General features: G+C 33.3%; 1 pseudogene across 1 annotated transcript in view; it reads left to right on the top strand.

Annotated features, from left to right (window-relative positions):
• Nucleotides 1-10,313, top strand: part of LOC143223935 (alkyldihydroxyacetonephosphate synthase, peroxisomal-like) — a 28,760-nt pseudogene extending 18,447 nt beyond the window's left edge. Inside the window, exons 12-16 of the transcript XR_013013181.1 lie at nucleotides 3,007-3,076; nucleotides 4,422-4,483; nucleotides 5,043-5,213; nucleotides 9,393-9,450; nucleotides 10,026-10,313. The product of XR_013013181.1 is annotated as an alkyldihydroxyacetonephosphate synthase, peroxisomal-like (transcript). The remainder of the gene's footprint in view (nucleotides 1-3,006; nucleotides 3,077-4,421; nucleotides 4,484-5,042; nucleotides 5,214-9,392; nucleotides 9,451-10,025) is intronic.
• The last annotated feature ends 3,125 nt before the right edge of the window (nucleotides 10,314-13,438 follow it).

Here is a 13,438-nt window from a genome sequence, read left to right as displayed (position 1 = left end):
GCGAACCACAGATTGCGAGTTGAGCTCCTTAACCAGCTGGCCATGCCGAGTTACGTGTGATGAAGAAAACGTTTATTTGCTATCATGGTGTGTTGGGCGACTGGTGAGAAACTCTACGGTTGGACCGTAGTCGTCCCCAGTTTTGAACGGAGGACCGGAGAAAGCCTAAATCAACTATTCTTGTCTGAACATCAGAATAGACCGCAAGTGTATAACCTACTCATAACCGAAAATACGACGCGTTTTTGGCAACATTGCGTCTGGAACCCGCGTCAATTAACCTTGAGAAAATTAGTATCGACTTGTTTTAGATAACGTTAGCGTCAACTTAATATAACTAGCACATAACTCCTGTACCTCGTTAGTACATACGTAAGATAATGTTTACAAGAATGACAATTTGAAAGAAATATAATAAATAGCTTATTTTAAGAAACAAGTAGATTGCATTTTGTTTAATCAATAAGTGTCTTTTAGCGTTCGTTAGAATAGGTTGATACATTTAGAATAGACTGATGCATAAATACAAGTGTACAGAATGAACGCTGTTAGAAGTGCATTTAATATACTGCACTATTTCTTTCTACTTTTCTTGGTCGTATTTTAAATCAACATTGTCCTCATCTGAAAGTAATATTGACGATCTTCGGAAAGTTTATAGGAGTGCCACTGTTAAATACCATCTCACCAGTTCACCAGTTTGTCTATTGTTTGTTTTTTGTTGTTGTTTTCACAAGAAATATTACCACGAACGCAACTGTGTTTTGGTTTGGGACACTCGCGCAAAGCTGTACAAAGGATATCTGTGCTAGCCGTCCCTAACTTCGACAAGAGGGAATGCAGCTAGTCGATAGCCTCCACTGCAAACTCTTCGATTACGACTACTCTAATCGAAAATTATTATTTCATCTTAAAACGCAACTACTTCCCCACAGAGTGGAGCGCAATGATTTTTTTTACAACGGAACACGAACCGTGAACCCTCGGGATTCCCCTCCTGCACAATAACCACTTTGTCTCAATCGGACTTCTCTCATCGTTTTTTTTTTTTGTAAAACATTTTTAATAGGCTCCAAAAGTTCAAACTTTAGGATTAGACTAAAGTTACGAACACTCAGTTGTCTTGTGTTAACAAGGCGTTAACTGATTTGGTATCAACTATAGTACAATAAGATTAATAAAAGCCTCCTAGTATCATGTGAAATCTTTGCCGTCCTATTTATAAGCTCTTGTAATTGACGAAGTTTTTTTTCTTAAAGGTCGATGTATGCTTTAAATTTTTGTTTGAAAGATGTCCCATAGTAGCTTGACTAAATTCAGATACAGTGATTGTAATACAGGCCAGGAAGGATTACTAAATCCTGTGTTATGGTATGCAAACAACTCTCGAAACATGGGACGTCGCCATTTTGGAAACACCGTTTGCATTTGGGTGACAATTAAAAAATGTATTGTGTGCGACACTTGGTCATCTATGATACTTAAATATTCATTTGCGGTCAGTTCTTCCTCAAATGTTTTAAAGAATCAAAGTCCTAACTAAAGGAGAGTATTTTAGTTCTTATGGAGTCATCTCCTCCTTTGACTACACTTCGGTTTCATTCTATAATGAACTGTAAATTTAATAATTTTACGATTTTACAGTAAGCGTTGTAAGCACTCTACAGTCGCCTTCACTTAGGATAATTGGTCTTAATTAATAATCTAACCAATAAGTTACACTCGGACCACTCTACCAGTTTCTTTGATCATGTCTACTTCAAAGTTTGAGAGATTTGACAGATTTCCTTAATTTCCCCCAGTGGCACAGCGCTATGTCTGCTGACTCACACCGCTAGAACAAAGTTTCGATACCCGTGGTGGGCACAGAACAGATAGCCCATTGTATAGCTTTGTGCTTTATTCCAAATAATCAACCAACCAAACTTGCTTAACTTTTACAGTATTTACTCGGTTGAATTAACCTGATGTTCTCGAGTTTTTCGTCTGACCCCTCTTATTCTTATATTATAACAGTGAAGATATCCCTATTCGATCCTTTTCCTTTACCGGATATATTTCACTTTATAAACAAATAGTATCTCCTCAATATACATCAAATTTCACTAATCAGTATCTATTCTAGCTTGACATACTATTACACTAAATGTGTTTTTATAAGTTGAGTTCCTTCGATTTTTGTACGATGTAAAAAGCTCATTTGATCGAATTTGTATAGTCTCGACTGAACTAACGAGACATTTAAGTGGAAACTGTTTCTTTAAAATGTAGAGAAACAAACAAAAGCGATATAAATATATTAACAGGTTTAACCAAGAGACATGACTGATGTTATGAGTAATTTCTGATGAAACTTTTCCACTTGCTTAATATATTTGTATACAGTACACGTAATTTGATAAATATCAAAATCTTATCTACACTGAACTACATTTGTCTGTAAAATAAAATATTGGAAAGTTTCCTGAGAAGTTTTCTTAACATTTAACTCTATCAATACAACATTTGTAGTTAAACAACTTACACGCAATAAAATCTATATGCTTCTATATTTAATTACACATCTGAAACTATTAATCTCTTGGATATATTAATGAAAATACGATCCTTTCACTGTCTCCCAGTGACACAACTGTATGTATCTGGACTTACACCGCAAAAAACTGGATTTCAATGCCTGTGTAGCTTTTTGCTTAATTCCGCATATATATACATAAAGATCCTTTCTTGATGGCGTTGTGAAAATCCAAACAAACCTAAAGGAGCTTTAGATGAATGTATATAAATATTTACCCACAGCACTAAAATATTTCATTTATTAAATTTACATGGCATCATTTTCTCCATATAGACACTTTTTGTGCTCAGAAATTGAATAAACTGCAGCAATTAATATGATTATTTCAAACCAAGCAATCTGTATGTTAGTGAGTTCTTTCTTCTTGACTCAATCTAAATTTTTTTATGTTGTATTGCGCCGTAGTAATTTGTATTTATATATTTCAGAGGTCTATCTGCAGGGGAAGAGAACGGCAAACGAGGTTATCTATTAACTTACGTGATTGCATACATACGGGTAAGTTATGGAACAATAATATAATTATTCCAGACCATGTTAGCAGACGTGTAAACGGTAAGTGGTTACACTCTCGGCATTTGTAGCTGATGAAATAACAGACGATAAAAACAAAGTATTGATGAATATTGTAAAGTTTTACATTTATTTATTTAACGTAACACATTTTGGCCTTATGAGAAGACTCAAGGAAAGTGGTGATACAAACCCTACTCCTAACAATTCTCCAGTAGTGTATTCTCCAACATTGTGATTTTCCCAGAAGACTCGGGTAAAATTATAATAAGGCCTCTGTTTCTAATAATTTTCTAGCATTATATGTAACATTTTAGCTTTACAATAAAGCTCGATACAACCCCGACTCCTAACAATTCTCTAGCAGAGAAAAGCCACTGATGATAAATGCTTTGAAACTAATGCAATTAACTGTTTTGCTGCCTGTGTTTAGTAAACTTGTCAAGTGCCAGAGAATTTACTCTTCCTATGTAAAGTAAGAATTTAAAATAAGGAAGAATATTGAATTACTATAAATATATTTAAACAATACCTTATATTGGCTTAAATATACATTTCTTTTATATTTAAGATACTGTTACAAGTTTTTATTTACTGTATTTTTGTCTCCATAATTATTCGAAACGAAGATAGCCGAAATGACATAAAGAAATCGCAATAATGAATCGCTTGGTGTGTTAGTTTCAAGCAATCGTGACGAAGCTACACTAGAGATACCTGCACTCGCTGTTACTAACATTACATTGACAAACTAGATGGAAATCAGCTATTCAAGAAAACTCGCTACCCCAAAACTACTATTAAAGAATAATGTGATTTGATCGTTTCTCTTATGACGCAACCTTGTGTACTTTAACATAATATATTAAAGATTAGGATTACGAGAACCTGTATGATAAAAATAATAAATTATTATCACTAGTTACTTTAAGGTTTACTTTGTTTAAAAATTGGTCTAAAAAATATGGCCTCATCAACTCAGACTGTTATTATCTGAACACCAGTCCAAAAGAATGGTTTCTGTTTTATATTTAGTTTTATAGGTTTTTATTTTAAATTGCTACTTTCCTACTGTTTAGAAGGTTCGTGTTTTAATTAATTGTTTAAAATTATTGATTTAGTTTTCGCATGTTTTCCCACAAGGTATACTATTTTCTTCCTCTTTCTGTATTTAATGTGGTTAGGCTTATAACGAACTCATTGTCATAGAATATTGCTTCGTTTTTTCATTTCTAAAAAACTATCAACTTTATTTAAGTATTTTAGTATAGTATAATGTGCTATAATGAATAGTTATTATTCCACATTAAAACAGTTTTTATTTTCGTAGGATCTAGCATTTGACTATGGCGTATTTGCAGATTCGTTTTAAACCTCCGTACCATTGGATAGGTATGTTTAGTGAGCCTAGTGACAATGATATTGTGAAATTATATATGTCAATCAGAACACGAAAAAGTTAAAAATGTGTTTAAATTGCACTTAGTACACCACAGTATATAGATTGTTTTGTTAAGCACAAAGATGCAAAATAGGCTATTTGTGGATGTAACTCCACATTTTATGTATTATAAACTTTCAAACTAAGCTGTCCCATAGGAGAGGGGCACACTAAAATCTGATTTTGATACTCGAGTTGGGCACAGCACAGATATCCCATTGTGTGGATTTGTGCACGATAACCAACAAACAGCTTTTACGTAAATAGTAGTAGGGTATAAACTGGAGGTCCTTACAGTTTGTATTTATAGGCACAAACCTACACTAATTTCCCAGTACTGTTTATTGTGTTAACATTGTATTATTTATAGGAATTATTAAAATGTCCATTCGCCTGTTACTGCACCATTGTTGATGATGCATCAATAACAGCAAGCGAAAATAACTCTTAAACATGACGTGAGTGCAGAGAATACTTAATTTTATTTTGACATTTTATTTTTATTTGCAGAATTGTGGATCTGTGTAGAAATGTGAAAAGCAAAATTCTTAGAGAAGCGGAGGCATATGGATTACATCAACCATTTATTTCCTATCGAGTAACCCAGACTTACGATGTAGGAGTTTGTATTTACTTCTACACGGGTATTAGCATCCGATTCATGTCTTTGAGGAACTCATGGTATCTCTTAATTTTATTATTCTGTTTGCAAATAAGGTAGATAAAGTTGAAATGCTTGACACAATTTCGTAATTTGATGTTACTGATTTCAAACATGTAGTCAAAATTTGTCCGTCACCTCTAGATTTTGAATTATTGTAATATCGCCATACTTTATCAGCACTGTATGAAATACCATGCAGTCGACTCAGAACAATTGATTTATATTGTGAAATTAAGTTTACTTGAACGGATTAATGCGAAAAAGGCATACATTTGTGATAACTTCAAACACTGACTGTATTATATTGGTGTAAATTTTAAATATATTGTTCATATATACTAATTATTCTCGATATAATTTTAGTGATTTACACCACTTTTACTTCATCCCACGCTTACCTTCTCCGCCCGTGAATCACGCGCCCAGTCTGCTAGAACATCCAAGAAGTTCCTCGGCTAAGCATAAAAAGGGCGGAGTCAAACGCCTTTCTCTCTCACTTAGAAAAAACCAAGAAAAATCCAAAAGAATTCTGGAAAAAATTCAAGAGTATTGCGTCAGACAAAAACACAAATCACATGTTACAACACATCACACACAACAATAAAATCGCAAGGACGGACGAAGAGAAAGCTGACTTATTAGCTGACTATTACAAATCCGCTTTTAGCGATTTAAACTCAGTAGATTTCGACACACAACACCAACACCATGTCAACAACTACATAAATGCAAACCAAGCTTCATTCTCACCAGGATTTCCCGGAGAGACACTAGAAGCATACTCAAATTCAATCAATAGAAAAATAACCATAACCGAACTAAAGATTAATATCAAAAACTTGAAGAACACTTCCCCCGGACATGACCAAATACCAAATATTATTCTCAAAAAAAGTTCCACTCTCCTACTACAACACCTCACAAACATCATGAACATTTCATTAGCGACAGGGTATTACCCTGACACATGGAAAAAGCCATCATAACAACGATCCCCAAGAAACAAACTAACAGAACAAATCCAGATAATTTCCGCCCCATCAGTCTGTTAAGCTGCCTTGGCAAACTGATGGAGAGAATTATCTCCAACCGTCTCCTCCATTTTTGCGAATCAAACAACATCCTTCCAGAATCTCAAAATGCCTCCAGAAAAAATAGACAAACAACAGATCACCTCACACGACTCACCGAATCAATATACAAAGCTTACAACAACAATCAAGTAACCATCGGGGTATTCCTAGATGTCAAAAAGCATTCGACAGCGTTTGGCACAATGCCATCATATACAAACTAAACCACCTACAAATAAATCCTACGATAGTCAAATGGATTTCAAATTTTTAACCAATAGAACAGCACAAGTAAAAGTCAATAAAACCATATCCAAATTATTTAATATAACGGCAGGAGTGCCCCAAGGATCAGTCCTCTCTCCACTTCTTTACATAATTTTCGTCAGTGACATACCTTTTCAAATCTAACATACACACACAATTCACAATACGCAGATGACATCGCAATCTGGAGCACCTCCAGAAACCCAGTAATGGCCATGTCTCGCGTACAAGAATCACTAAACAACGTCTCAACATGGAGCAACAAGTGGAGGGTCGTGTTAAATCCGACAAAACACAAGCAATCACCTTCTATAGAAAACTAAAGAAGCAAAGAAAAAATCTAGAAAAAATAAATCTATCACTTGGAAACACAACCATCAACATGAGCAAAAACATCACATTCCTTGGCGTCACTTTCGACACAAAACTAACATGGAAAAACACATAAACAATATACACTCATCAATAAGAAAAAGGATTTCATATCTAAAGACTATAACTGGTAAACAATCAAAATGCGCACCGAACACCATTATACAAATATACAAGGCTTACATCCGTCCACTAATAGAGTACGGATGTCAAGTAACATACAACATGTCAAACAACACACTCCAAAAAATCCAAGTGCAACAAAACAAAATATTAAAATCCGCATTCAGTTTACCATCTTTTACACCAACAAATTATCTACACCAAATTAGTAATTTACCAACTATAAGAGATAGAATAACAGAACTTTCTCTGAAATATTATCGAAAAGCAGAAAACAGAAACAAACTAACGGCATCACTACACAAATTATCAAGTGCACCAACAAAATACATATCACCATACAACATATTTCAAGAATCACAATCCACTCAACAAAGAGTTTAAATACATAAAAACTATGTTATTAACATGAATTCCTTTTTTTCAGGTACAGGGCACACGACAGGCAAAACTTTCGGCGCCTGTCGTGTGAAAGTGGGTTTTCTCGGGGTACTCCCGTTTCCCCCCACATCAAAATCTTCAGGCATTGGATTTCTAGATCCCAGCCCAGGCAACCTTTTTGCCAGACCCAGAATCGGGCCGTTTGATTTGATCTGAACTTGAATGAATTACATTCATGTTCACATCTACCCAACTTTTTCTTTTCGAGACAGGTCCCGACCTTTCCTTCTTTCCACTGCTACCTTTGCCTCCACCCAAAAGACCATTTAGTGAGACATTCCCACCCAAAAGTCAAGAATAATAACGATAATTAATTTATTAAAATAATAATAAAAAAACCACCACTTAATCCTAATAACAATCCACGAAAGGGGACGAAGAGGAACTACAAAGTTCCTGAACACCCCAGTTGGAGAGAGAACTCTTCGGATTTCTCTCTCTCTAAACTGAACCCCTGCCACGTTAGTTTAGTTTAGTTTAGCCTTTCTCTCATTTCCCCCTCACTTACTCAGTTGGTGACTTCGCCTCACTTCGTGTACAGTTGAAAAAAGTCCAGTCTTCGTCCTCATATCATACCCATGGTATAATCGAGTTCTTCAAAATTTTGTTGTGCTTAGATAGTTTTTGTTGTTTTTATATCTGTCTTGATACGGTGACTGAATATGAAGAGAGCAGTTACGCCATTTGCAGTTCCTATGATATGACGTCCGTTCAGATATCATTTAACTGACTGTTATTTTTGCATGAATAATGTTTCTGGATATCCAGGCAAAACTAAAAACATTGATTAAATATACATATATCACATCTGCAACGTGATATATGCTGATGTGGATGGTTCTCCAGTGCCACATTCAACAGTGGATTATGAAACAAAAAGAGTTATCATACAAAGAAGACAATGAATACTCATATTCCAATCATTTTATTCCTGTTGCACCTCAAGAAAAGCTGCCTCATCTGATCATAAAAGGAAAACTAAATGATCTGATTCATGACTTGTCTCTATCAAAGCAGCGTTTAGAACTTCATGATTCTCATTTACAGCAATAAGAGTTTTTATCTCCAGGAAATATATTTTTAATTTACCGAAGTCATTATCAAAGTTTTACTTCTCACCATAGCATGAAAGATATTTTGTGTTTCTTTGAAAATGCTGACGCACTAACAGAAGAACTAGGTACTATACATCATCCTTAAGAATGGAGACTTTATCGACTCATCTAAAGATAGCCTAAAAGCTGTACGTTTGCACAATGATAACACTAAACCATCGATTCCCGTTGCTCAGGTTGCGAACACGAAAGAGACTTATCAAAGGATGTTACTTATACATTCTTAAATGAAATTTTCATTGAATAAAGTTATTAATAAAATAAGTTGTTTTCACGATGAATAAAAATATTTTAAATAAATCTACAATAACTTGAAAAGTAAAGATGATTGGGTATTTTTAATATGTATTTCAACGTTTTTATTTTCGCGATGTATAATAATATTTTGAAGAAATTTACCATAACTTAAAAACTAGATATGATTAGTTATATTGAACATGATTCTTAAAATCTGTACAGCTACATTACTTAGAAACAGTTGCATTTTTTAGCGGAGAATTATTAATTTTGTTGCCCAGTGTTATCAATGAAAAATTGGAGCACATTGTTTTTTTAAATCTAAAGTAAAGAATGTAGTTAAATGTTAAAAGCACTTCTATCTGAATGTTATAAAAGCGGTAATCCAATAAAAAGCACTGGCATTCATTTATCAAACTATTAGGTGCATATCATTAATAAAAGCGCAGTAACATAATTTTGTAATATGTTTAAAATAATATTGAACACAGATTTTTATCTTAAATGCAATATATTTTATTGAATATTCAGAGGGATTTTTTAAAATGAAAGTTGCATTATTATCCAGGCATTAACTGGAGACGAGATACTTGCTTGTGGAGGAAGTGTTTCCCATCACCACGGAAGTAAGTACAGAAGTGTTCTACAATTTTGCTTTTTCTCTAATTGCAATGGGTTATAAGAGAAAATGGAAATTTATCAGATATTTTATTCGACTTAAGAAAACAACAAACAAAAACAGTCTACATCTACCAAAGGGTAAACTATTTCCGAATGAAAACACATAAACAGATGTACTAAACTTTATTAGTGGAGAAATGATTACAGTTTTCGTGTAGTATAATTGTCAATATTCAACTATTATTGATCGATTAAAAAATCTAATTAGGGTGAAATGCTAATTCTGAAAAAGACATTATATTGTATATAATTTTCATTAGGTGCTTTAATTTTCACCAATTAAGTGGCTCCGAGTTAAGTAAAGTAAAACAAGTTTAACTAGAATCGAAATGTTTGAAATATGTCCATGTTATATGATAGAGTTATTATTCAGAAATATATATGGAATACAAAGTTAATAGCTTAACGTAATCATGAAAGTTTTGTTCTCCTTTTTAACAATAAGTATTGGTTTGAAAAGCTTGTTACAAGTAAACAATACGAATAAATTAATATCACTCTTAAAATATACTATTTACAGTTGGTAAGATCCGGAAACGTTGGTTGAAACAGTCTGTGTCAAGTGTTGGTCTTGGAATGATGAGAGCGATTAAAGAATACATAGATCCAAACAATGTGTTTGCCAACGGAAACTTGATGATTTGATCCTTGAACATTTTGAAAACAGCAAGAAGTACTGCATTCTATCTTTATATCAACTTTATGGGTTATACATACAAAACATATACTAATCCAGGAAATTCTGAAAATAGGAGATTCTCATCGACCTTGATATTTGTAAATAATTGGATTGAATTTAGAGAAAAACAAACGTGGAATATTAAGACTAGAAATCAGAAATATTTTGTTTTTGCTAGGGAGATTTATTTCTCTAAATTGTAAGAAAATACGTAGAAAAAAAAAAGAAAATTTAACTTCATTAAGATAATTACTTTTTTAAATAGAAAGATACATGTACATTTGCAATATTTCAATTTTATAAAATACACTTGGAATATTTTAATCGATATTTTGCAAGCAACTCTTCAAGTTCCCTGTAATAATGTTTTACAACTTCAATATGAGATGCGGTGTCAAAATGAGCTCCACTATAGCCAATCCATCTTAAATGAAGTTCAGATCCATTTGACTAAACAAGAAGAACTTGTTTTTATGGAAACTTGTTCTTTCGTATTAGTTTTTCTTAACATTATTTTTATCATCGTATTTACCTACTGTTACCATTCAATGTCATAGCGATATGTCCCCACAATTACAATTCTAGAATCTGGGTTTTGATATCTTGGGTGGGCATAACACTGATACCCCTTTGTGTAACTTTGTGCTTAATAACAAAGAGCGATAAAAGTGTTGTAAATACCTAAAAATATTTAACTTTATTTGGTTGGTTACTTTGAATACAGGTTCAAATTATTACTGTTCTGTTCACTATCTGTATACATATATATTTGGTTCCTTAACGTTTCAGAATCAGTTTTTATTCCTATATAAGTTCGTTTCAGTCAAGCTTTTCTTAACATAAATCATTCAGATTCTTCTTACCAATTTTTGTAGCTGCGATTACAATAGCGATATACTTTCGTCGCCTAATACGTAGATAAAAGTGAAAGCAGTGATGTCCAGATCAGCGATCAAAGTTATTGTTCAAGCAGTGTCTTATTGAAATATACAGAAAAATGATGAATTTTTAACATCAACTGAACATTAGTGGTGTAAATAAAAACAATAAGGTGCTGTTGTGTGTAAAAACGATTATTGTAGACGCGAAGCAGATTATAAGGTGTCATTTTAGCATTTTTGACCACTCTATGAACCATCCATAGAAATCACTATGATGTTTGAGGAATTTGATTTTTCACAAAACTAATTTAAAAAAAAATATATTTGAAAAAACACCATTATTTTCTCATCATAACACAAATCTACATCATTGCATTAAGAACGAAATCTTCATAAAGTACTTCATGACTATCGAAATATCTAAGCAATACAAGTTGAGGAGAAGTCTAAATACGAAAGTTAAAAAGTTATGTTTTGTTTGTTTGTTTTTGAATTTCGCACAAAGCTACTCGAGGGCTATCTGAGCTAGCAGTCCCTAATTTAGAAGTGTAAGACTAGAGGGAAGGCAGCTAGTCATCACCACCCACCGCCAACTCTTGGGCTACTCTTTTACCAACAAATAGTGGGATTGACCGTCACATTATAACGCCCCCACGGCTGAAAGGGCGAGCATGTTTGGTGAGAACGGGATGCGAACCCGCGTTCCTCAGATTACGAGTCGCACGCCTTAACACGCTTGGTCATGCCGGGACTAGAAGTTATGTGAACACAATGAAACTAAAAATGATATAATAATGTGACTATAAAAGATGAATTGTGACTAATTAAGTTTGTTTTTTTCAAATGTGTCTTTGTTTTATTGTTATTAGATGTTTTCTGTTTATGGACAAAGCCAATCACAATAACAATGGTAAGAAAATACATTTTATACATTATGGAACGAATATAACAAGCCAGGTATAAGAAAACACTCCTTAATATGCCCGTGTTATGAATTCTCGTCCCACTGCCACAGAAACACACTTCACATTTTGAGGCCATTCTTTTTGCAAACTGACCTAAAAAAGTGATATAATTTTGAAACATGAATGGTTATACTAGGAACTTAAAATCATAATTTTCTAACAGAAGGCGAGGTTCCGCTATAAGATGAAATAAGTAAATATCAAAGTGGTGGAATGTTGGTGACTAGCTGGCTGCTTTCTTTCTAGCTTTCCGGTTCGAGATCAGCTGTAAACGAAGTTAAAAACAACAACGAAAACCAAAACCACAATATTTTATTTTGTAAAGTGACTTAAGAAAGTGATATAATTTTAGAACATCAGTAGTTATACTATCAACCTAAAATCATAATTTTCTAGTGGTTAACCAAAACTGAAATTTCTCCAATACTTAATTAGTCATACAACAAAGTATTCCGACAAATGAGAAACTACATAAATGCCAAACCTTAGCCATCATTTCACTTAACCTTTCCAAATCATGCAAACAATATCCTGTAAAAAAATAACAATATGGTTGATTTGTTTTAGAGCAAGTCTACATTTGGCTATGGGATTTTAGTTTTGTAAGTTCACAGACGTACCAGTGTCACACTTGGGTGTAAAAATGGTAAACTGTGTATTATAGTTTGCTCACACTTTACAGTGTTGACGTTAATTTTTTTTTACTCTTTAACTGAAATCTACTTCGGAAAAGAATTAAACAAAGCCTAGAATGAAGAAGAAAGTTCCGGAAAATAAACTGGTATATGTTAACATAGAAGAAGGAAAAGGGAGGAAACAATGTTATACCACACGAGTTAAAATTATTAAAATGTATTAGCTCCAAACTAACACATTTCGGTAACTTTGGTTTACTATCATTAGAGTTAGTAAAATATGTTGGTTTTGGATTAATTAATTTATAGATTTTAATTCATGCAATGAAATGTTGTTCTCTCTTCATTTTTTTCATAATATTTTGAGCATCAGTAGAGTTTACAAGAGTTTTTTTTTCACTATTGTTAACCCATTCTTGCTGTTAAATGTATTTGACGATTGGAAAAGTCATAAGAAATGGCTTGTGTAAGAGGTTTGGCTCAGTACTGCGAACTGTAAAGCAAGGACTGAGCTCTGAAAGCAGTTTTGCTGTTGGAAACTTGATGGTTCAGTGGTTAACATGTACCTTTATTTCCTTGGCTTTCTCAGCTGTAAATCGACATCTATAGATACGAAATATGTTCAATATAGAATATTTTGTCATTCATGACGTTTCTTATTGTAGGCCAAGTAAGCGCTTTGTTACTGGAAATCATGATAATATTTTTGTTTTGAATATACATATTTTTGTCAACACTTCAGGATTGATAGTAACATTTCGCAATTTTGTTTG

This window comes from Tachypleus tridentatus, chromosome 8 (assembly GCF_004210375.1).
Source record: "Tachypleus tridentatus isolate NWPU-2018 chromosome 8, ASM421037v1, whole genome shotgun sequence".
NCBI lineage: Eukaryota > Metazoa > Arthropoda > Merostomata > Xiphosura > Limulidae > Tachypleus > Tachypleus tridentatus.
Note: the sequence above shows the minus strand (reverse complement) of the source record. Positions and strands in the feature narration are given on the sequence as shown.